The following is a 23,031-nucleotide window of genomic DNA, read 5'->3' as shown; positions in this document are numbered from 1 at the left end:
TGTCTCCCATTAACCTCCAATTCTGTGACAACAGCAAGGTTCCTGATCTGATCCGGCTCTGCTAAGTTCACATTCTCCTGGAATATACTCCGTCAACCTCAAGAACCAACGATTATCTGTTCTCCGCAGTACATGCCATGCCTATGCTCATTTCCTCCACTCCTTTTGAGCGAGGATGTCATTAAATCGCGTTTGTTCCTAACGAGCCATACAAATGCGTGCGCTTATTTTATACTCAAGACTTGAATCTTGTTCAAGTTACCCGAGGAAATAACTTCGATAAAAATTTAGAGGGCGAGGCTTACGTTACCTCTGCCCTATCGTGTTCTGACTCATGACGCAGGCAGAGGACAGTCGCTACACGCATGCTTCACTCTGCAGTGCCTTTACTACTTGTAATCAATTTTCTTGAATTTATTGTTGAGCCGATTAATCTCACAGTATTGTACCGACGTGTTAATTCCTGCATTAATTCCTTGCGTGGATTCAGCAGCGCTCACATTTTGTGCATACGCAAAAATTCTGGACAAAAGCATTTTTCAAGGGGAAGAAGTTTATGAACGCAATTTTTTTTCGCATATTATAAGATTTCACTATAACAATCAATACATATCAGCTGATCTCCCGTCGGCAGGCTTGAATTTTTTGCTGTTAACGTTCTTGCTGCGTCAAAAGCGTTCCTGTTGGTTTTCCATGGCAGTCTTAAATGCTTGATGCGAGTGATGGAAACAATTTAAAAGGAAAATTTTGCTACACATCAGAAGAATGGACCATTACCTTCAGTATTTCCGCAAAAATAACTTACAGTATTTCAATAGTCAGAATTTTGGTCCAAGAATGTTGGACATGGAACGCGGCGACAAACATTCCACTTGACAACGAGCTGTCCTCAACGCATGGCGCGAGATGGCGCAATGTGAGCGCGCCTCAGTCATTATGAGAGCTTCAGCACTGCTCTACAGTCGGTACATGCGCTAAACTCAAACGCACCCTGATTGAGCACCTTTTCGCGTCTTTTGCAGGCGTCGCTACAACTTTTTCTTGCACACACAATGTCGGTTCTCAGAAAACCATCAACATTTTCTCGCTACGGGGCCGGTTGCTGGGCCGAATGGTAGTGAAACTTTGAAAACACTGCGGCGTCCAAGGCGTGGACGGTGTACATTACCAGGAATTCGGTACAGCGTCCGCTTAGCCCAGTGGCCTATAGCGCTTCAGTGTGACATCACTCAGTTATTCTCTTTCTTCAGACGTCACGAAGGAAAATGAAATGAAATGAAAGTTGGGTTTAAGGAAAGGAAATGCCTGTCTCTCATATCTTGGTGTACACCCGAAAGTAGTGACGTCACACGCTGCACAAACAAAAAAATAAAGAAAAGACAAGCAGTGCGTGAGGAACCTCTCATATCTCGGTGGACACCCGAACGCGCCGTAAGGAAAGGAAAATGAAAAGAGAATTGGTTTTAAGGAAAGGAAACGACTCCTGCCTCTCTCATATCTCGGTGGATACCCGAACCGCGCCGTAAGGGCCTTAAGGAAAATTAAATGAAATGAAAATTGCTTTTAAGGAAAGCAAATGCCTGTCTCTCATATCTTGGTGTACACCCGAGAGGAATGCACGCCACAGTACATGTCTCTAAAGCAACCTTCTAAGACAGCACCGCATTCACAACACGCCCGGCTCCTCCTCCGCCTTGCCGCAGCTTTTCGCTTCGAGATATCCAGGCTTAACCTTAGCTAAGCCACAACTAATTTTTTAAGGCGGAAGCCTTTAATGTCTCATCGTTGTAAGCAGCAGTTGTCGACAGAAAATGTCACGCTTTTCAACTGGTGGAAACGGTCGTGACGTCACAGTGCGCGAATTTCAAACGGGGCCAATTGCACTTTGGCTAGTAACCATGCAACCAATTGAAGGGATCGTATAGTGATGCTCCAAGTAAGTGGAATTGAGCTTAGTTAATTGCTTAATTACCCAATTAGCCTAATTAGCTTTACTAGTCAGGCCATATAAATAAATAAAACCGATTAAGAAATTGGTCGAGCTCGGGAATCGAACCCCGGTCTTCGGCGTGAGAGACGAGCATGCATGCTATCCACTCCGCCATGCCAGCTCGATGGTTTGGAATGAAGAAAGGCGCGTCTAGTGAATACGGTGTCTTCACTCACTCTCATCCTCCTCCATTCCCTTCCGGCGAGGTTTAGGAGTCCACCGACAAATGAGAGACAGATACATTTCCTTTCCTCAAAAACCAATTTACCGACGAGCGAGGCGTAGAACCGAATGGGCGATGGCGTTCTATGGACTCCTTGGCAGCGTTGCAAGACGCTGTCGCGTTCCACTCTTAGGGGCGAAGCTTAACATCTTAACCACACATCAGTGACCACACTTTAGGTCAAAAAAGTGCCCCCTGAATTTTGACGGGTGTCCACCGAGATACGTGAGACAGTTACTGCGCCATTTCCTTTCCTCAAAAAGCGTTGCGTTCAAAGGGCAAGGCATCGCGCCGAACCAGCGGGTGGCGTTCCGTGGACTCCTTGGCAGCGCTACAACGCGCTGTCGCGTTCCACTCCTAAAGGCGGAGCTTAAGCGTCATTAATTAGCAGTTAATTAGTATTCAGGCATTATACAGTAGTTAACAATTAAATAGTGATTTGCCATCACTTAGTAATTAGTACTCAATTACATGTGACGCCACCAGTGCCACAGAAACAGCGAAGGTGGTGCGGAAAACGCTTCCGCCTCTACCCACTTTAGACAGTCAAAGTGCCCCCTGAATTTTTTTTTCTGTTCCTGCGCCCGTGTCTCAAGTCCGCAATTGTTTTTCAAGGTTTTTACAACATTGCATGTTGCATAAGAGTGATACAAGCACGGTAAGTTTGGTTTGATTTATGGAGGTTTAACGTCCCAAAGCGCGACTCAGGTTATGAGGGACGCCGTAGTGAAGGGCTCCGGAAATTTCGACCACCTGGGGTTCTTTAACGTGCATTGACGTCGCACAGTACACGAGCCTCTAGAATTTCGCCTCTGTCGAAATTCGACCAACGAGGCCGGAATCGAACCCGCCTCTTTCGTGTCATCATTACAGCGCCATAACCACTGAGCCACCGCGGCAGCACAAGCACGGTAAGTGCGTCCCCAGAAAGTGCGCATCAGACTACGCATGACCGCCAACTCGCTTTCCGAATTCCACTCAGGCATAACAGAAGCCCGCAGGCACGTGGACATCCACACCAGAAGACAAAGCGGGGCCAAACTCTTGGCGAACGGGACGCCCCGAGCATGTCGAAGTAGCAGCAGCAGCAGCAGCGGCGGCGGCGGCGGCAATCGTCTCCTTTGCGCAGTCTTGAGGAAGTGGAGGACAGCCGCGAAGAGTATGAGCGCAAGCTTCGAAGTCCTGAACAAAAAGCGGCGCCGCTCGAGCCGCGCAGCCAACCGCGAGGGAAAACCGCGAGCGCTTGGGGCGCTTGGGGCTCGCGGCTGCCCGACCGAGTGACCAGCTCATTTGTTTCTCGTTCTTCTCTCTCGCTCTCCTCTCCTCTTCTGATAACGCAATAGTGGCTCCTCGCTGCTGCCTCGATTCGTTGGGAAGGCCGCTCGAAGCGTCGTCGTGGTGAACTTGAGTCTCTGCTGCTGCTGCTGAGAGGGCGCGCCCGTTCAGGGCCATTTTATAGACTATCGATTTCTGGCCCGCGTTTACTCCGCGGTATAGGTACAGAATCCGAGGAAAACAGAATTCTTGTTCTTGGCAGGTCCATTCAATATCCCGAAATCACGAACGGCGAGTCTTTACGGTCAGTCGTGCTTTCCTCCAAACTGCCCAAGGCGAGGAACAAGAAAAAGGAACGAAGGCACGACTGATTGAAGCATTTACTTCGTGCGCGATATGTTCTGAGTTCTTAGTTACCAGGCCCTTTTTGGCCGCTTGACTTCTCATTCTTTGCTGCTTTTTCTCGATCGTATGTCGCTGGGTACGTTTGCAGCATGGTGTGTAAGTATGCCACCGCACTTATGCTCCGCGGTTCCAGTTATATTCATCGAGCTTCTAAGCAAAACAAATGACTATAGTGATAGAAATCAGAAACAAGCTTCTTCCAGGCAGCTCCGGTGGCAGCCAATTTTTCTGCACTGTCTGAAAAAAAAAATGACAATGGTCTAAACCAAGAAAATTCTGAGCAGCTTCATCCGAAATGCTCGATAACGGCAAAGAAGTTGTCGTGTATAGTAAATTATAGTATTTTACGAAAGTTCCCAGATCGCCTTGCAAGTGACCAGAAACCTCCCCTATAGATGTGTGTTCAAGAAGCTTCAGACACTATGAACCACAGGGAGACACTATGAACTACAGGAAGAAAGAAGGAAAGCCTCAAGTCCTTACTATCCCGGACATCTAGTGCCTCCAGGAGCGCCGCTGCTTTAGCGCAAGGACCCCTGCCCGTCAGGTTGCATGGTAACCTTTAAAAAAAAAACTTTGCCATTGTTTCAGTCTGAACAACGCAGCCAAATTTCTCTTTCCCTACTTTTTTTTCGTTTTGATGGATCACAGAAGGCTACACAATTCGCGAAAATACACGTTAAACGCATGTCAAGATCTCATGGTACTTATCAGAGCTGCCTACGACAGTTCGAAGCGCGCTAAAGGACACAGACTGAGGAAGATGCCGGAGCTCTGTCATGCGCGTCGTCCTCAGCTCGTGTCCATTGCTGTCGCGTTTAGAGGTCACAGCTGCATACCCAAAGCGGTGGCTTGGCGCAGCGGCTATAGCGAGCACGTGGCTTCGTCAGTTTTCCGACGGCTCGAGCTACTCCACGTTGATTGAGACGAGGCGAGGTGAGTGTGCTCAGGTTTCGGAGCACGTCGAAGAGCCTCAGCAGGTCGAAATTAACCACCAGAGCACTTCGTCACGGGCGCCTCAGCGCAGCTTTTACGTACGTCATTTCAAAAGACTGTCTATTGGGGCCGCTTGTACAAAATTTTGTAGTTATCAACAAAAATACGCCTTCGATATGCTTTCTTACTGTGCATAAAGCGTGCTGTGTCCTTGTTTGTGGATATGAGCCGTTCAATGTTTCGTTGCTCGCGCAGTAAGGCGCTGCAGACTCGTGAGTCCGCTGCCGATATATGTTTCGGGCTCAGTACAGTGTTACTGCCCGTGTGTTTAACGTTACGCTGAGTTCGATATTACGCAGTTACTGAAATGATTTATTTTTTAAATAAACAACAGAAGCCAGATGAGATACAAAGTGAAGCCAGTAGCCGAAAACGCCCCACTCACGCCACCGCCAAGCTAAAAGTCTTGAGAGAGGCGAAGAGAGATGCAGAGGAACCTTGTGAATGAACTAAGTCACGGCGCCCAGCTTGAGGTGAAGCTGTTGAAAACCTAGCGTTACCAAGTAAGTGTTTTGTGCATTTCTGCACAGTTCAGCTCTACCACAGCACGAGAATTTTTCGCAGTGACACCCAGAGGTTTATATGTTCGCGCTACAAGTTTTACTCGGCGGTGCACATAAAGAGTGAATGAGAGACGCACTTTGAATTTCGCCCAGCTGACGGATTAGTGGTAAAAAGTGATCAATTTATTTGAGGCCAACCAGCCAATCAAGAAAGAGAGCAAGCTCACAGCTCAACGCATGCTTCTGTCGCGCAAAGTCTGCTCACGCCGTGTACGATCCCGTACGCTCGGCGTGCGTGCAGGAACGCAGTCTTGGCGCATATATACCTCGCCAGCACTGCGGGGGCGGCCGCTGGGTTTGCGCACGGGCTACTGCCACGCCGGGTGCGCTCGGCTTACTCGAGCACAGCGCGTACGCGTTTTCGCCATCAGCGAGCGGCTCCGGGGCGCGCGTCTTGAATCATGCAGCGTCCTCTCCTCCGGCGGCGACGCGTGCCAGCGCTGCAGCGGCGACGGCGGCATGCAAGAAATTTCCGAAACTGGGTGTGCGCGCAGGTCGCCCCTGCGGGGCCGCTGGTGCAGCAATCAGGCCAAGTGGTCGCGTCAACAGCGCGTATACGCAGCACCGGGGAATAATGCTCGACTGACTGGAGGCTGCAAACAGATGAAAACAAATGCGAGGAAGGTCAGCTACGCGTGTACGCTGCAGCCAGCTTCTTCGCCGAAGCGGCTCAAAAATGCGCCAGAACTATATTTTGATTACGTGACAAAGTTGTTCGACGCAGCGGGCTTTATAATTGCGGGACGGACGACCCCGCGTGCATAGACGTGTTTCCCTCGACTGCGACGAGGAACGTGCTGGCGTTCGAGGGGCGTTCGTCAAGACCAAAGTTGCTGGATAAACAGCGCACCGCGTTTCCTCTCTCCCTCGGCAACTCCTGAGAGCTAGCTCTCTAGCGTGGAATAAAGTTGCTCTCGTGCGCTTACTCAAAACTGAGCACCGCAGGTTTCGGGGCCCCGAACTCCTCCTCGACATAGTAGAAGAAAATCCGTGGCGTGGTAAGCGGCAACAAACTAAGAACGGTCGTAATCGACAGTGACGGTTGCAATTTAGACGTTAAAATTTATGCGGAGCGCGGTCTGCTGGTATGCAGGGTCAGGTATGCAGTCTTACGTGCACGCACACGAAGGCGGGATCTTTCTGTGACAAATGGCGCGGTCGAATTTTTGCACCGACTTCCCGACTGGGTCAGGCGCGTGCGAGATGCGGCGCGGGACTGGAATTTGGGCTCTGCTCGGAGTAATGAGCGTCGTTCTCTGCAGTAACGAGCCAGCTGCCTCCCCCGACAGTACCCCAGCTGCAGCAACACGCCTCGTGCTTAAATCATGCGGCGCAAGGCTTTCCTTGCCAGCCTCGCATGCATAGTCGGCATCTTTTCGAAGAGACGGGAAATTGATATAATTTTATTGCGTATTATAGACGATATAGGTTCAGTACCTCCTCCGTGGGACGCATACGAAAACCAGTGCTATTTTGGCCGATGGCCTTGTCGGCCCCTTACTTGTCCGTGGTACGATAGTGTTCGGTTGAAGAATTCTTCGGTCGCCCTCGTAGAACGCAATTAAGAGCTCCTTGTGCAAGCACAGATCATTTGACCACTGAATGCATTGAAACTCAAATTATTACCAGTGAAAAAAAAAAGATAGCAGAACGAAAGTACGGAGGACTTTCTTTTGGTCTGGATTTTTTTGTGCCACCCGGGAAGTCAGCGAGCCACGAGACGGCTCGGAGCTGACGCTCAGGTTAGGCTCCTGTTCGTCTGCGTTCTTCAGACAAAAATTTCACAAAATATATCTAAAACTTTCTGGTGTGGCGCTGCAGATACAAGCAGCAGAAAATGGTGCCAATAGTAGTATAGCATTTTTTTTTTTCATTGTGCGCCGGAATAAACTAGTAAGCTAACTGAGTCTTCTTTTTTTTTTTTGCACAAACTAAATAAAGAAAATCCCGGGTACACTTGAGCTCCGCCTTAAGGATATGACGCCATAGCGTTAATGGGACCCCTTCAGCTGTCTGGGCTCCTCGTTGGATATCACTTCGCAGACACGGACACTGTTCATTTTATTTTATTTTTTTATTTGCCGCAAAGCACCTAAGGCCACCCTTTAACCAGGTCAAACGAACGTTCCTCAGTGGTCGAGAGGTAGCGCACCCGGCTCACGATCCAAGGATACGTGGTTCGAGTCCCGACTCAACCATTGTTCTTTTCAGAGCAGTTGCTACTCTTACTACAGAGGCACTACGCAGTTATATAGAGACGTCATCACTGTTGTGCTGTATCATCATTATGGGGCACTTCATTTACCCGCGCGAGGTCACGTGGTCATTATCAGGACCCTCTCGACCAATCCCGATTCCTTCGACACGTCAACAACTACTGGGGTTTCTCCTCTAAACGGCACACTTAACGTTATCGTTGTTAAAACCGATCAGCAAGTCCTCGTCTTGCTCCTTAACGTAATACAAACGGTCCTCCGGAAATTCCTCTCGTCTGTGAGGTCCTCTTGTCTAGAAGCATTCTAGATGCTTCACGATGGGAAGAATAAGTGAGCCCTGATTAGTTCAACGTGCATTTAGTTCCCTAACCAGCATCATCATAACTTCCACGAATGACCGACGCTGCTGCTTGAAGTTCAAACCAATATAAATTCCACTGGTGGCTTCATTTCAATATATGGAGCGTCATGCAGCTTCTGACATCCATCTATATAAAACTGTCGTATACCCTGCACAAATCATGCCGTCTTTCTTTTTGTTTCTTCTTGAAGAATAGAAACTTTCTCTTTTTTTCCAGGGGCAATATAAACAGCATGGTTCAGTCCGTCCTGCTAACTTATATCTCTTCTTTCTTCATCTGCACACAACCGATTCGAGATAGTCGAGAAGCTTCCGTTTGGTACTTTATGGGAACAAAAAGCCTGTTTGCTTTGGATCACAAAAGCTACCACCCACATATGAGTGCAGCAAGATGTACTCTAGGCCGTCCTTCCGATTTTTTTTCTCTGCGCCTTTACGTTCGTTCCGCTGGAAAAAAACCTCAAAACGACTTTAATGCAGTAGTTTGTAAGGGTTTGCTTAAGATTTGTGAGTAATTTTTCGCTTGTTCTATCAGCTAAAACAGCCCTTATTTTGCTCTAATTAAGGCTATATTGAAGAAGCCCACAGCGCTTAACTGATTAAGTGCTCCCCAAGTCGCCGTTCCCTAAGCGCTTTAGAGAAACATTGACTCTTTCATTACGCTTCCTCTCATTGAAAATATTAATAAGTGCTTACGCGAAAGCCGTTCAGCGCTCGCGCACTGCACGATCAATTCTCGTGATAACTGTTTACTCTAACTGCGATTTTGCTTCGATATTACGGCTCTCTTCGCATGCATGCGCAAAGTGTTCATAACGAACAAGCGAACCGTGCTTTGCAAACAGTGGCAAGAGACTCCCGGCAAAGCCAAAATAACAAGCGGTATAAAAGGGTGGTAAAATAAACAAAAAGTACACAGTTTAAAAGACCGAGCCTTCTGGGTTCTCGCTTGACCACCGAAGCCACTCAGAGTCTGATTAATAAATTAGAGAAGAACTCTTAGCAGTGCGCAATCCTGACCGAAGTGTTCTCTAACCCAGTCGGATCGCTCGAGAGGAACCTAAACGTAATGTGGCGTACTTGATCGATTTGCAAATATGGAAGGACAAATCTTTCAGCTTAAAAACGCCGAAGTGGCGTTTTTTTTTTTTGTGCGTGTTTGCAGTTTGGGGTTGCGCTGCAGAATTATCAAGATAAATGTACGTTCCTCAGCCGGAATTTCAATCTTCATCGAAAACAAATGTCACTGACTATGCTAAATGGGCCCAGCATTTAGGTCGGTAAATGATACAACGATTCTTTACCGTTTGATTCTATTGATATTGCCCGCTTGAACGAACAGAAAATCCTGCCGATCGTGGGTGGTTGGCGTCGCTTGAAGCAATGACGAAGAGCGGGTAGTACGACAGGACAACAGAATTGGGACAGAATCGTCATGATATCCCTGCTCTGGTGGCGAACCGCGAAATTAGGTCGCTGTTCTAAACTGCTCAAAACTAGTTGCATGGACCGCGCTCGTCCGTGAATTTCACTCATAAGCATGATGTGAGCCAACAAGGTCCCGCATCGCAGGCTTGAATCGCAGCAATGAAAGCCATGTCATTTTATATACGCCAGCAACGACAAGCGCATAGCGCATTACCTTTCTTCTGCTGCGGCAGCATTATGAGGGAGTATCTCCGTTTTCGGCATCGTAGCATGTCAAAACGAGAAGCTCCCGCGCTCACCGGCAGTGCGAAGTTAACAGAGAGAGCCTGAGGACGTACAAGCGAGAATGTTTACTGGAAAAGCCAGGCGCCTACTGCAAATATGCAGTGGTAGGCGGTAATTCCCACTTCGCCCTTCGGGGCGGCGGACAGGCGATGGCAACGAGCGGCTAAAACTCTCTACTCTGACCTAAGTGCGTCTGGTCCATAATGCGCATACGGGCTGAAAATGAAGCATTGTCGAGAATCGCAGGGAAGCAGAGCCAGGCCCCTTAACTAAACCATCCTCCACAGGATTAACCGGCTACTTACTGCATGGACGCAGCCTTCTTTAACCTCGAAGTAAAAACCACGCTTATCCCAGAAGGCACCTGTGTGTTTAGAAGTTCGCATGGGAACGTGCCCACTTCTCTGGAAGAGTAGAGCTGGCCTTCTTATACCCCTGTCACACGGGCACTTTCGATCCTCGTTGAACTCGATCTGCATCGAGATTTTCGAGCACGCTCGAAACATCCTGTGCTACACGGGCATTTTCAATGCTCCTTGAAAAGTTTCCCTCATGTGTGTTAGGTGGCGCCAGATGTTCCTCCTACAACCTTAACATAATGATGCCCGGCAACACTGTGCAGTCGGGGGCAGCGGCAGCCAAATCCGTAGCCAGTCGTGTGGCGCACGTCTGCTGCTGTGCGATGGAGCCCGAGGGTCCGCATCGCCTCCGTGATTTCTGCGTAGACTGCGGCGTTTCTGTTCTGGCGCCGCAGATCATCTAGGCGGTCTTGCCAGCAGTCGATGAGAGCGGCAGTCTCACACTCGCTTCACAGTTTGCGCGTCGACGAGCAGGAGGACGCCATCTTTGTTTACACTGACGGCGAAGCTTGGAGAGTGGTGTCGAGATTATTCATAAATATGTTTGCATATAAGCAGGCATAGTGCCTGAAAATGTTCTGTCTTGCATTTTAATCAGTTACAACAACAACTGTGGGTTTGTTTTGTTAACTAGTGTTTATTTTTATAGCTTCGTGAGAGCGAGAGTGCTTTCGATTGTGCTTGGAACCTCAAGTACTCTTGAGGAATGGGCATCGAGTAAAGCAGGATCGAGCTCGATTGGCTTAAAAGTGGCCGTTTGACAACCGTCGATCTGCATTGAGTTCGATGAGCATTGACTCAATGAGGATCGGAAGTGCCCGTATAACAGGGGTAATAGACTCCTGACTCCCACCACCGCCCCTCAGCTATCATCAGACTTATCCATCCGAACGGATAGGCAGGTTGCTTGCAAAGCCATAAGCGATGTAATTCTTCCCGTCCACTTGCACAGAACACTCAAACAGCAGATCCAAAGTCATCCGCACCTCACGGCCACCATCCGGACTGGAACATCTCGTCATTATTTTTTAAATGCAGTTGTATTTTGCATCTTTAAATTGTCAGAAGGAGCATTTCACCGTACACGTTTTATTAATATTACAATATCAAGTATGTCTCTGGTGTGTTATCTTCGAACAGAATTTTTCTTTTGGGGCGTGGGGCCGACCAGATTGTGAGACCCGGGTCAAAAGTCTTTGGGACACATGGTCTGTTTTGAGTTACATAGTGACACTTTTACGGCCCACCTAAATACCAAAAATGTCTCATACCCAGCGGTTCTGGACAAAAGCATTTTTCAATAGGAAAAAGTTTATGAACGCAATTTTTTCATATATTCTAAGATATCCGCTATCTTCCGTTGACAGACTTTCATTTTTTTTTTTTACTGTTAACGTTTTTGCTATTGTCAAAAACGTTCGCCATTATTGCCTTTTATGGCAGTCTTAACTGCGCGATGCGAGCGATGGAAAAACCTTAAAATAAACGTTTTGCTACGCATCGGAAGAACCTTAAATATTTACATAACACTACCTTACACTATTTCAATATTCCAATTTTTTGTTCAAGAATGCTGGACATGTGAGAGGCGAAGACAATGGTTCTTCTTACCCCACAGAAAATTCAAGGGTAATAAAACTGATTCACTGCAGGGCCGAAGAGCAAAACGTGCGGCTCAAATATTTCTGATGACGACTGTTCATACTCGACAGAGGCAAAATTTTTCGCTGTCTCGAAACATTTCTGCAAATAAGCTACTTAAAGGTACAAGTAAATGCCTGTATATTTTCAGAAAATACTGTAAATAGGCACGTTCGAAACATTTATATATTTAAATCATTGATAAGTCAGCATAATCGTGTAATAAAAAATTAGCAAAAAATAAGGAGAAACTCCAAAAACTCCAAAAGGGAAGACGGGCTAAAGAAAATAGCTAGGAGAGAGGGAGCGATTCGGCAAACCTCCGCACGCGCGCACGCATGCACGCATAACAGACGTACGCCGGTGAGCCCCGCTTCGTGCACGAATCCCATGTTCTCTCTCAGTCAATTTCTATCTCGGTCGCTAAATGCTAATGGACTCGGCGAGCCTTATCACCTCTGCCATTAATTTTAAAGTTGAGAGTTTCGCGAGGCAGGTCCAGTATACCGGCAGTCCGCAGCGATCGGGTCACAGGCTTGACGTGGGCGACTCGCCGCCCCGGCACTTCTTGTGGGTGCGGGCTATCGGAGAGGGCCGCTGTACGCCAAGTAGGAAATGAATTTTTCGTTAGGAAATAAATTTCTAAACTGCAGGTGTGCCTTCGCAGGAAAATTATTAGGAAATGCTTAGACTCTTTCTAGTACTTCTCAGGATGTTTGTTTCTTTAAACCTTGAGCTATTAAACAAATGTAACTTGACGCAGTGAACCAAGGCGCAGGAAAGAAGGTTTACGTGTAAACTATGCAAGTTGTCCCGCCTAGATATCAACAAAATACACACACATAAAAAAACCATGTGCTCAATGTACAGAAGTCTCGAGCGCTTACGAATAGCCTCCAGAAGGGCTCCCTCACGCTCTAAATCTGTTTTCCGACGAAGAAAATGATCCGAAGCACTGCAGTCGCGGCGCACGGACTGGTCACCACAGCATATTTACAAGATTGGCTGCTAATGGGCACTTCTGCGACGCTTTCTCAATTGTGGTGCGGTTGCCGAAACCTCTTAGCTAACCCAGGTTATCGATGAGTGTGTTACGCAGGTATAGGCCAGGTCTTGCGTGCATGCGAGTGCACCCTGCTTAGCCCCGTGATCTAAGTGGGCCTAGCCCATCTGCGAGTTCGGGACGAGAGGAAATTGTCGGAAGGTTAGTTCAGCTAGAAGTTTGAGGAATGTAGCGATCAATACTGCGACGAATGTACACCGGCCTGAAAGCTGTCGCCGCCGTACATACTGCTTTATAGTGTCTCTAAGTTTGCCCTTTTTATTCTTGCTAATTTTGCGAAGTTTATATTTCCCCAGAACAGCTTTGCGGTTTCGTTGTGTTCATGTTCGGGTATGTGCTGGTAGCGTGGCGATGTTTGCACCACACAGCCGTATTCTTTGCGTCGTTCGAAAAACATGTTTCTGGAACGATGCCTTTTGAATAGGGACTTCTAGAGCATAGCGCGTATACCGCCACCAATACCGCTTGCCGCGTACGGCGCGCCGCTATTACGCACGCGCTGACAGGCCCCGACTCGGCAAGCGCGCACGCAGCTGGCCGGCACATGGCGCCCCCAAGGTGATCTGAGCATGCGCAGTGGCTCCGCGCGGTACGCGGTAAGAGGTAGTGGTAGCAATGGCGGCGGCGGTACGCGCTATGCTAAAGGTCTCTAATGTTCGGTGTGTTTGGTCCACTTCCAAAGGTGACTGTTTCAGGCGTCTGTGGAATTTCGGAACGGTAGACCAGGTGGCCCTAACTATAATACAAGGCGTTCTGCCTCAAAAAAGCATGGTGTCCATCTTTCGCTTCAAAATATTCATCTAGGGAGGCAGGATGTGCGGATTGTATTAGGCAAAATGGGAAGCCAACCAACAAGAGCACCATTGTACCCTCGCAGCTCTTCATATTTCCGCGTCGTTTACATATATGTAAGATATATTGACAGCGATCATTTTCGAAGTAAAAGCTGAAACCCGTTCACAGAACCGGTGCATGAAACCACATTCTGCGCCCATCTTTTCATACGCCTCGGAGCGCTCTGCAACTTCTGTGTGTATCTTGTGAGGCGGAGAAAACCGTATATTACTCTCTAAACCTACAAACCTTTTCCTTTTACATACCAGGTGTCCCAGCTAAAGGTAATCAAGCCTTTAAAAAAGACTGAGTGTCCTGGTTGAGTCAAATCACATGAGTCGCGTGGTCTAGTCTGCAGTATTTTTCTTTCTCCAAAGTAAATGAGTTAGTAAAGAACAATCAGCTTTTTAATTATATTCACAAATAACGCTTTTACCTTTCAATTAGCAGTGTAATGCAAAAGAAAAAGATGGTGTCAAAGAAAGGGGGAACATAAGAGCTTCACACGCTCCCATTATATAGAAATACCACCAGACAGTTATGCGCTCCCATTAACAGAAAGTCCACAGGATGTCAACTTTGCAATCCAGCATTTTCGTTGCAGCTAGCAACTATAGCACCCTCACGAGAAACCGTCATTAGTGACCTTTCAGAACATGCGCAGGATAAGTGTGCAGCACATTGCCGGAACTGACCGCAGTAATCGAAAGGTCGACTGCGTATAGTGCATGCAGTGCGAATTTAACCGAAGAGATCAATACATAGGGGCGTTCTACTTCTGCTACCTTTAAATTGGGCATTCTTGGAAAATTATGAGCCGCGTTTGCTTCACGACAACGTGCAGTGCTCACCATTCCGTATCTCTGCTCCTTTTGTCTTTGGTGACATATACCGGCCATATTGACGGTACGGGACACCCGAAGTAGCCGGCATTTTGGTTTTCCCTACAGGTCCATATTCGTTCGTCGCGTCGTACTTAGGTCCCTTAAGCCTAACGCCGAGAGATCGTAATAAGAGCGTAATAATGCTCGTTAAAGAAAACATTGAAAGCCAAAAGACTACCTCACAGAATTGAAAGAAAAATAAAATACTACAAATGATGCCTGAGAATAGAGCCCAAATTTATGTAGCCGATCAACTCAGACGGAATTTCTAGGCGACAGCTAGGTTGGGCCCAATATACATCCACCAAATGACGATCAATTATCTCCCGATTATTTGGTGCGACTAATTCAGATTTTCTGAACAAAATGAAATAACGCGGTTTGTCGCTGCACATATGTCCACGCAGAGTAATTTTATTTGTCAGAACGAACAGCCAAGCAGTGAGTGACACAAAAGATGCCAAATGCCGCTTCCCATGCAAATCATTCTTTCCAGGTCAGATGCGCGCCAGCACACCCATCACAGTAAAGGCAACTGTGGTTGTCGCGCGGCACACCTTGCCAGGTTTCTGAGCTCTGTCTGTTGCTTCCCACAGCGCGCAGAGGCATCCATTTTGAATTAGAGGTGAAAAGCGCGGGCTGCCCATCGGCGTCCACTTATGGTGGCTCACAGCCCCGCATAACCCTTCCCCATACCAAACTGGACCGCCGCCTTCTTACTCAGACCTTGAGCCTACACATGACACACTTTCTAGAGCTCGTTGTTTTACTCTTCTGCGCCGTTGCTTCAATTCGTCTAACCCACGTTCATGCACACATCTTATCTAATATTCGCTGCTGTTATTATTTAACCCTTGAGTCCTGCACGATGACGTAAATCCGAAAACCCGGATACCCGTTTCTGCTCGTTTCCAAATAAGTGAACAAGACGAAAATAACCTTCTGCAGAGAAATTAGACGGACTGTGTGCTGAGGGCGTCGCCCACGCTTCCGCAGCAACAACAGTCGAAGTAAAGAAAGAAATGATAGAACGAAAATATCGGCGAAGTGGACGCGCGTTGCTGTATCTGCCCATGTGTGCGTGTCTTCAAGGCACGCGTAACCGTACAAGAGTTAAACAACGGATATCATTTAGTCAGAAGCGCCTTTCGTCAAAGGCACGACTCCACGCTTGCAGCGGCAATTTACCACAGCTTCGGTTTCTTCACCAGCATGGGGTTCCTATTCAATTTGGCGAGGTCTGCCCGAGAGAAAGGCGTTTCAGGGCGTACGGGAAGTGAAGCTGGCGACGGAAGCTTCTTGCTCTTTCGTCTAGCCAACACATGAAGGGATGCAGATGGGTTTTCGCGACGCTTGTGTTCCTCGTCGGGGTTGCACTTTCGCGCTGCACACGGTCTGGGTGGCTTCGGCTTGGCTGCCTGCAGCGAATACTGCGCGCTTCGAACGCAGCCTGCCGACCTTTTATCCTGCGCAGAGCAGAGTTTTAAACTGCGGACACATCTTCCCAGTATAATAATGAGCTCCTCCGGTCTCGATCGTTTTGATGTGCCTATAAAGGAACTCGCTTATCGCAAATTATTGTTTGTTTGCGCCGGCGAATATTAGGACTTTTCACTTGAATTCGAAGCTCTTGTGAAAGTGCGAGAATCTGCGGTGATTCTTCTAGTTCGTGCTGAAGATTTTGTTTTTTTTCCTCGAGCCCTGAGCGCTTTTCTTCCAAAATGGCACGCACATACAGTATGTCGCACCAGTAGCATTAAATACGAATCATCCAGAACATTGCGAAGAACTCGCTGCCTTGGGTGATAGATCCAATTATCTACAAAAGAAAATTTCAAGCAACGTTTGACATTCGGTATCAGCAACTCAAAAGCTATCTAAGGGCATCCCTGCTGCACTTAATGGACGTGATATCGTTGGGTACGAATTCATTCTTACTGTGCACTAACAATGTGTGATCTTTTTTTCGCAAAATTCATCTGCTTGAAGGAAACATGTATTCAGCGAAAAGAGGGCTTCAGGGAAGAGGCCTTTAAGAAAACTGCGGTTATTTCGCTTTGAAAGACGTTTTTCCAGCACAAAAGCGCAAGGAACGCCAGACGCTTCCAGAGCGCGGATTAAAAACTACTCAATACAAAGCATTTAAATAAATTCATCGGTGGATCAGGAGAGCATAGAAATGATTGTGAAGGCAAGATAGGTTTCCCGTCTTTATATGCCTCTGGTCGGAAGTTCGAATAGCTATTTACCCCACGTTTCATCAGTCTGGGTTCGGAGAAAAAGAAATATTGTGACTGCTCCGCTGATTATGGCGAGGGAATTCTGCGAGAAGTGTGCCAGTCGTGTTCGTTATCAGCATGCATATTTGACTGCCTGTAAAGAGCGTGCCGCTTCAAAAGCGGGCCACAATAAGAAACCCAAAACAAGCAGTGAGAATTTCGAGAATGCGCGTCGGAGAAACGAAACTTTCTTAGTAAAGAAGCTAGGAGGGAAATGTGAATAGAAACAGCTACCTAGAGTCACGCAACGCCCTACTTGGCTTCACCGGAAAGCCACGAATTCCAGCAAGCTGCACGACCGCGAGTTTTCGCATTTTGGGCATGGCTCTGCTCCCAGAAAACCGATCGAAGTACTTTCGACTGTCGCACAGTCGTTTCCTGGTGCTCCTTTCAAAGCGTTCGTCGCTGATTTCTTGTGTATGAAAATAATGATCTTGTTGCTTTCTTTCTTTTCTCCCATTTTATTTCGGCGAGAATTTGAAAACAGCACAGAGGTGAGTGCGTCCTGCCACAGAGCAATGTTATTATTGGCTACGCGTGGCATGGCAAGAACGCTGAAGCCACGAAAGCTGTGGAGCAACTTCCTGGGCTCTCCGTCAAACCCTGCGTATGAGGTGGACAGCAATAGATTACTTGTCACCCGTTTTTCGATCCCAAGTTCCTTGGAAAACGCAGTGTGTCGCTCGGCCACATTCGTCGATTGGCCGTAAGCTCGGGTAAACTATAGCGAGTAAATGGAGCAGTAAGCCCGGGAAGTTGGCGTTTCTCAGAGCTTAAGCGCACACGCCCAACCCAGTTAAATTACACACGTTTTCTGGGCGTCATTATTGACTCCCGTCTACACTGGCGAAAAGCTGTCGATGCGGTTGTCTCTTCTTTATCTTCGCGCCTCAATGTGATCCGTAGGATTGCTAGTGAGCAATAGGGAAACCATCCTTCTTCAATGGTCAAATTTCATGAAGCGCTGGTGGTCAGTCACATAATGTATCAATTACCTTTAATTTCCCCCTCGGCCTCACAGCTTGAACGTCTCGAAGTTTTCCATAGAAAGGGCCTAAGAAGAGCCATTGGAGTTCGTCAGGCGGCTTCGAGCAAGGCAGTACTTCATGAGTCACTATCGAAATCTCTTAACCTTGTCGCTTCACAGAGACTACTACTGCATCTTGGCCGCCTAGGAGAGACGGTAGCTGGGCAATCTCTTCTCCAGCGGCTCTGCAAGATATATGAGTCGGAGGCCTACTTGGCACTTACTACTCTTAGTTCTTTAGGCCTTAATGTTCCAAGGCAAAGGAAACGGTTCAAACCACCGTGGTATTTTCCGACCCTCGACTGTAAGGTCATAATTCCCCATGTGAGCGCAAAGCGCAGCTCTCCTTTGACAGCAACGCGTTCACTCGTACTTGAACCTTTGGAAAAAGAGTATATCCGCCATCTTCAAATTTTCACGGATGGTTCTGTGGACAAGGTCAAACAAGCTAGCGCAGCGGCTTTTTACATTCCTTCTTTGGCCTGTAAGTGGTCTGCACGCATTTCTGCTGTCGTATCCTCCACAACGGCCGAAACTGTTGCTACTTAGGCGGCTTTAAGGAAGTTAGGGTCTTGTCCGGCTCAACCTGTTGTCATCCTGACTGATTCAAAATCTGCCCTTCAGAGGTTAGAGCGCGGGTTCCCTACTGACACCTTGTCTATAAGCTCTCTACGCTTGGTAGAGAATCTGCACAACAGAGGCTTTACTCTTTATTTCCAATGGGTGCCCTCTCACATAGGAGCCAGAGGCAATGAGGTGGCAGACAGTCTCGCCCATAAAGCACTGTCACAAAATTCATCAAAATAAGTCCCTCCAGATGCAAAACATTTCTTCAGAAAAAAGGTGCTCGATTATTTCAGTACCCTGTGGAGTGCGCCCCACAAGCCATGTATGACCAAGGGTCTGAGAAGATCCCAGGCCACTTTACTACATCGAACTCGAACGGGCTCTGCTCGTACTCCTGCCTGGATGCATAAGACGGGCATGGCATCGTCTCCGCTATGTTCTATATGTAGTGTGTGCGGGGATATACATTATATTGTGTACTGCCCAGAGTACAACGCGGAAAGGTGTGTGATTTTCGCTTCCTTCACGAGGACAGGAGCCCTACACAGTACAGTTCAGGACATTCTCTACCCGAGTGGAAACCAGACATGCAGAAGAGAGGCTTCACGCCTTCTTTTAACATTCCTGCAGGACACTGACCTTGATTATAAATGGTGACAGCAGGGACGGTCTATGGTCTTCTGTGAGTTAATGTGTGCGTAGATGGTGCCTTCTGGAGTGGTCTATGTTATTCTGTGAGTGAGTGTGTGCATGTATGGTGGCTCTGCAATGGACTGTGTTCTACTGTGACTGAATATGTGTATATATGGTGACTTCTGGAGTGGTTAATGTTGTTCTGTGAGAGAATGTGTGCATAGATGGTGACTGCGGGAGTGGCCTATGTTCTCTTATAAGCCACTGTTTGCATAGCGGGGCAGATGTTACCGGTTTTAGGATATCAATTAAAATATATGAGGCGCTAAAGACGAGAATAAGCAAGGCGACGAGAATAAGTGACCAGAATAAGCAAGGCTAATTCCACCGTTAGCATACAGCAACTCAACACAACTCCCGCACCACAGACGCGTCCCGAGTAGCCTCACGTACGCGTACTTTTCAAGATTAGGCGAACGCGGTGAACAACTATGCGAGATCTCTCGCTGCGCCGGAATAACTGCGCAGCTAAACACATCTGGTTGATTAAATTCAAAGGCGCCAAACCATAAGCACACACACACACAGGAGAAGAAAGACGAGACAGAGCTTTGAATTTAATTATGAATAACTACCAACTAGCCCAACAACAAGTTCTTCTAACATCTGGTTGAGTCTGTTGCGCTGCAAAAAGCGCAACAACTGGTCATACGTGCGCTGTAGGTATTCTTCCACTTGCTTCTGAACGTTTTCCTTTTGCTGAATACGGGAACATAACTAATGACGAAACACTCCAGCGCATAGCTGTCCGCCGCATTATGCATAAATGACAAAATATGCCCCACATTCCTCCAACATACTTTTTATTGCGATCTATGCTACTCTCCTCTGACGTCACCTCAAACCCTGCAATCCCCCCCCCCACCCCCCCTGCAAAGAGCAGCTTGCAGCTAAAAATGCCGACCCCACCCCATATACATACGTCTCCAAAAGAGGCGTGTCTGTGCGTCATGAATGTAAGGACTATGCGTATCATAGGCACTGCAGATGTTACATGGATAAGGACATTGTCCCGACGGACGTTAACCCTCAAAAACAGTTTTCCCACCAAGTTATACATTTCCGCAGTGCATTCCGTAAAGAGATGTCCTGTCTGGGAAGTGACAAGAGTAGAAAAAAAAAACGCAAACAACTCATTCTTGTAGCACTAAAGAACGAAAACCGCCAAAAAACAGGTGCGTTTGCCGCGACTTGCAGCTAATGATAGCCCATATTCAAATAAAACCCTAACTGGCAGCCATCGCACGAGAGCCTAGAACTGTTTCCCAAGGTGAAATGAAAGCTAGACAAGAAACACAATGTAGAAAGAACAGGAACACTCAATCTTTTAGCGCTGAAAGTTATTCTTACCAGCCCAGCAAATGCAGTATTATTCATGAAAGACAGAGTATAAAACATGTTTACAGAGGCTAGTTACACTAACGGTGCAAAGCGGTGAGCGTGGCGGCGGACTGTCCGTGTAGCTATGTCAACCGGCACGGACCTCGCCATTGTCCTTTTTGTTGAATTTCCTGTCCTTCGTCCAACAAGAGAGCGGCGACAATGGTCCGTTCGCCCCCCACGCCTCCTTTCGATTTACACGGCCCCTTTTAAGGCAGCACTGCGAAGAAAAAACCGACCACTCGACAGACACGAAGTTTGATTAAAGGTTTAGCCTCTACTTGCGCAGTTCCTCTTTCCAAGGAGTGCAAACTATTTCGGGCTGAACCTTGTAAAAGGCGCGTAGTTTGATAGGTTTAGCGCGTCGGAAAAGTCTGTTATTCCCAGTCTGTCGCGGCCCATTTCATTCTAACCGAACTGTATACGGAAGCAGTCAATAATATCCACATGGTTTACACGAGCACTTTGTTAATGGCTATTTCTTCTGCGCTCAGATCACCGTTCCAAGGCGCCCGATAAGTGAAGTCTCGAAAAGGTGTCATTTATTGCACTGCCTTGTTTTCTTTTTTATTGAAGAGTTGTTTCCTGAAAATAAAAAATAACAATAATACTTCTCAGAAGTGCAGAACCGGAGAAGAAGCAATTGTATTGAGTAGTTTCTTGCGGCTCATAAATTCTCTTTAAGCCCCAAAGACAAAAAAAAAGCGCATATAAAAATTTGAGGACTGGATTAAGCCATACTATCAAACTAAGCTCAGAAGTTGCGTCTACATTATAATAAAAAAGAATTAAAGCTTTGTTGAAGGTGCCCGGTGCCCTCTCGACCTTTTTGAAACAGATGGCGCATTCTACTTTCCTTAAAAGCGAAAGGGGCTGAAAGCGGAAAATTTAAAGTAAAAATCTTAACCCAAGGTGCAAAGTTAAGCTCGTTAGTGCACGTCGCGCATTATTAACAGCCCGAGAATATGACGATGAAAAAGGCGGCAAAACGGCACTGGCGTTTGTCGCCTTGCTTCCTGATAGCAGTTCAGAGCAACTTTTCTCTTCTGCTATAAAGGCCAGTTACGTACGCACGGGTTTCGAGGGAATGCTAATGGGAAGTCTACCTGACCGCGTTTGTGAGAAACAAGTGTGCATGTTCCCAATGGACTTGCGATTAAGCCAGATTGCAAATTATCGTCTCATATGCACAGCGGACACAGGTGAAAACAAAACGGATGGGAGAAATTTCTCGCGGAGATGAGGCGATATGTCTCCCTGGGAAATATCGCGTCACCTCCGCATAGTTACTCCGAGCGATCATGTCAAATCGGATGCCCCGCGCTCAGTTTTGCCCGAACAGATTTGTAGAGGCGTATAACTCACCGCTCGTCAACAGGTGTCAGTGGAAAGTTGGCGCTCGAAGCCGTCGCGCCTTGCGGCCGAGGGCTTCCGTTGGATTGGTCTCACCGCTGTCAAGGTAGAGGAGGCGATCTCTAAAAAGGGGCGAGCAGCTTTTGCGAAACGTCCTCCGAGGCTGTATTCCCTGAGGCACAGTCGAGTCGAGACGAGAAACTCGGAGAATCGTCGCTCATGTCATCAGTGGGACAAGAAGAAGATGAAAGGTGGCTGAAGTTGTTTGCTTGTCTTCTGCTGCTGTGAGTCGCGGCGCTAGCCAACGTGGGTGGCCAAAAGGCTGGTCCGAAGAGCGACGAAGGCAGAGCGTGGCAGCGCGTGGCTTGGTCGGGGTGCCAGTCTGTGAGTCAGCGTCAGAACCGAGCGCGGCGTGCGACGCGTGTGAGATGAGCCGCGGAAGCGCTCCGGGCCGCAGCCGGTCCGAGCGCGCCTGTCGCTGCCGATGTGAGCGCGCGGGTCGAGCGAGTATCCGGCGCGGTGCGGCGGCAGCGGCAGAGTTCGGAAACCGGGCCGATCGCGTGAACCCCCCACCCGCGCTTGAGCTCCTCCCTTTCTTATCGTGTGTAGATCGCCTCCTCCTCCCCAGTCCCCCTCTTGCTTTCCTGTAACCGTCGTCGCTGTAGTACAGCAGGGCGCTGCTCCTATCGAACACGGCGCTTGCATTAAGTGTCCCTTTGCTCTCGACTTGGGGCAGTCCCAACGCCGCGAAAGCAGAGAACAAATAACCGAAATGAAAAAGGAGCGCTGGCCAGGCGCGCCCTGTTTACGGCAGAGAGCGGAGATGGGCTCCACTGTGGGGTGCAGTGATCCGCTACCGCCTTTATTCAGGCTCCTTTTGCTCCAATTCAAGTGCTCTCTCTCGAAAGGCTTCCTGGCAGTGCTCAATCGCTCGGTGGCCGAGACACGCGAAGGACGACTGCCAGGACGCACCATTATGCACGTACGCCGCACTGCTGTCTGCCAGGACAGAGGCGCCTGCTTGACTCCTGGAAGTTACCCCTTAGAAAGACCGCTGCCGCTTGAGCTGATTCGCTGTGCTCGGACTCGATTTCCTCTCCTTTTAGTTCCTCCTTGTCTTTTTGTCTGAGAACAGCAGCGTTTTTTCGCGAACAAAAAGTAAGAAGTACATTCGTCCCGTACAATTTACGAAGGCGAGAGAAAGCGAGT

The 23,031-nt window shown here is 48.0% G+C and overlaps 1 protein-coding gene across 3 annotated transcripts in view; it reads right to left on the bottom strand.

Annotated features, from left to right (window-relative positions):
* The window catches only part of LOC149350220 (dual specificity calcium/calmodulin-dependent 3',5'-cyclic nucleotide phosphodiesterase 1C-like), a 779,369-nt gene extending 757,139 nt beyond the window's left edge, over positions 1-22,230 (bottom strand). For all 3 annotated transcript variants that reach the window (XM_089579195.1, XM_089579196.1, XM_089579197.1), the window contains exon 1: positions 21,835-22,230. The gene's annotated coding sequence lies outside the window, so the exon portion shown is untranslated. The remainder of the gene's footprint in view (positions 1-21,834) is intronic.
* Between the last annotated feature and the right edge of the window lie 801 nt (positions 22,231-23,031).

This window comes from Amblyomma mixtum, chromosome 3 (assembly GCF_055824585.1).
Source record: "Amblyomma mixtum isolate Tamu chromosome 3, ASM5582458v1, whole genome shotgun sequence".
NCBI classification, from domain to species: domain Eukaryota; kingdom Metazoa; phylum Arthropoda; class Arachnida; order Ixodida; family Ixodidae; genus Amblyomma; species Amblyomma mixtum.
This window is presented reverse-complemented; position numbering and strand designations above follow the sequence as displayed.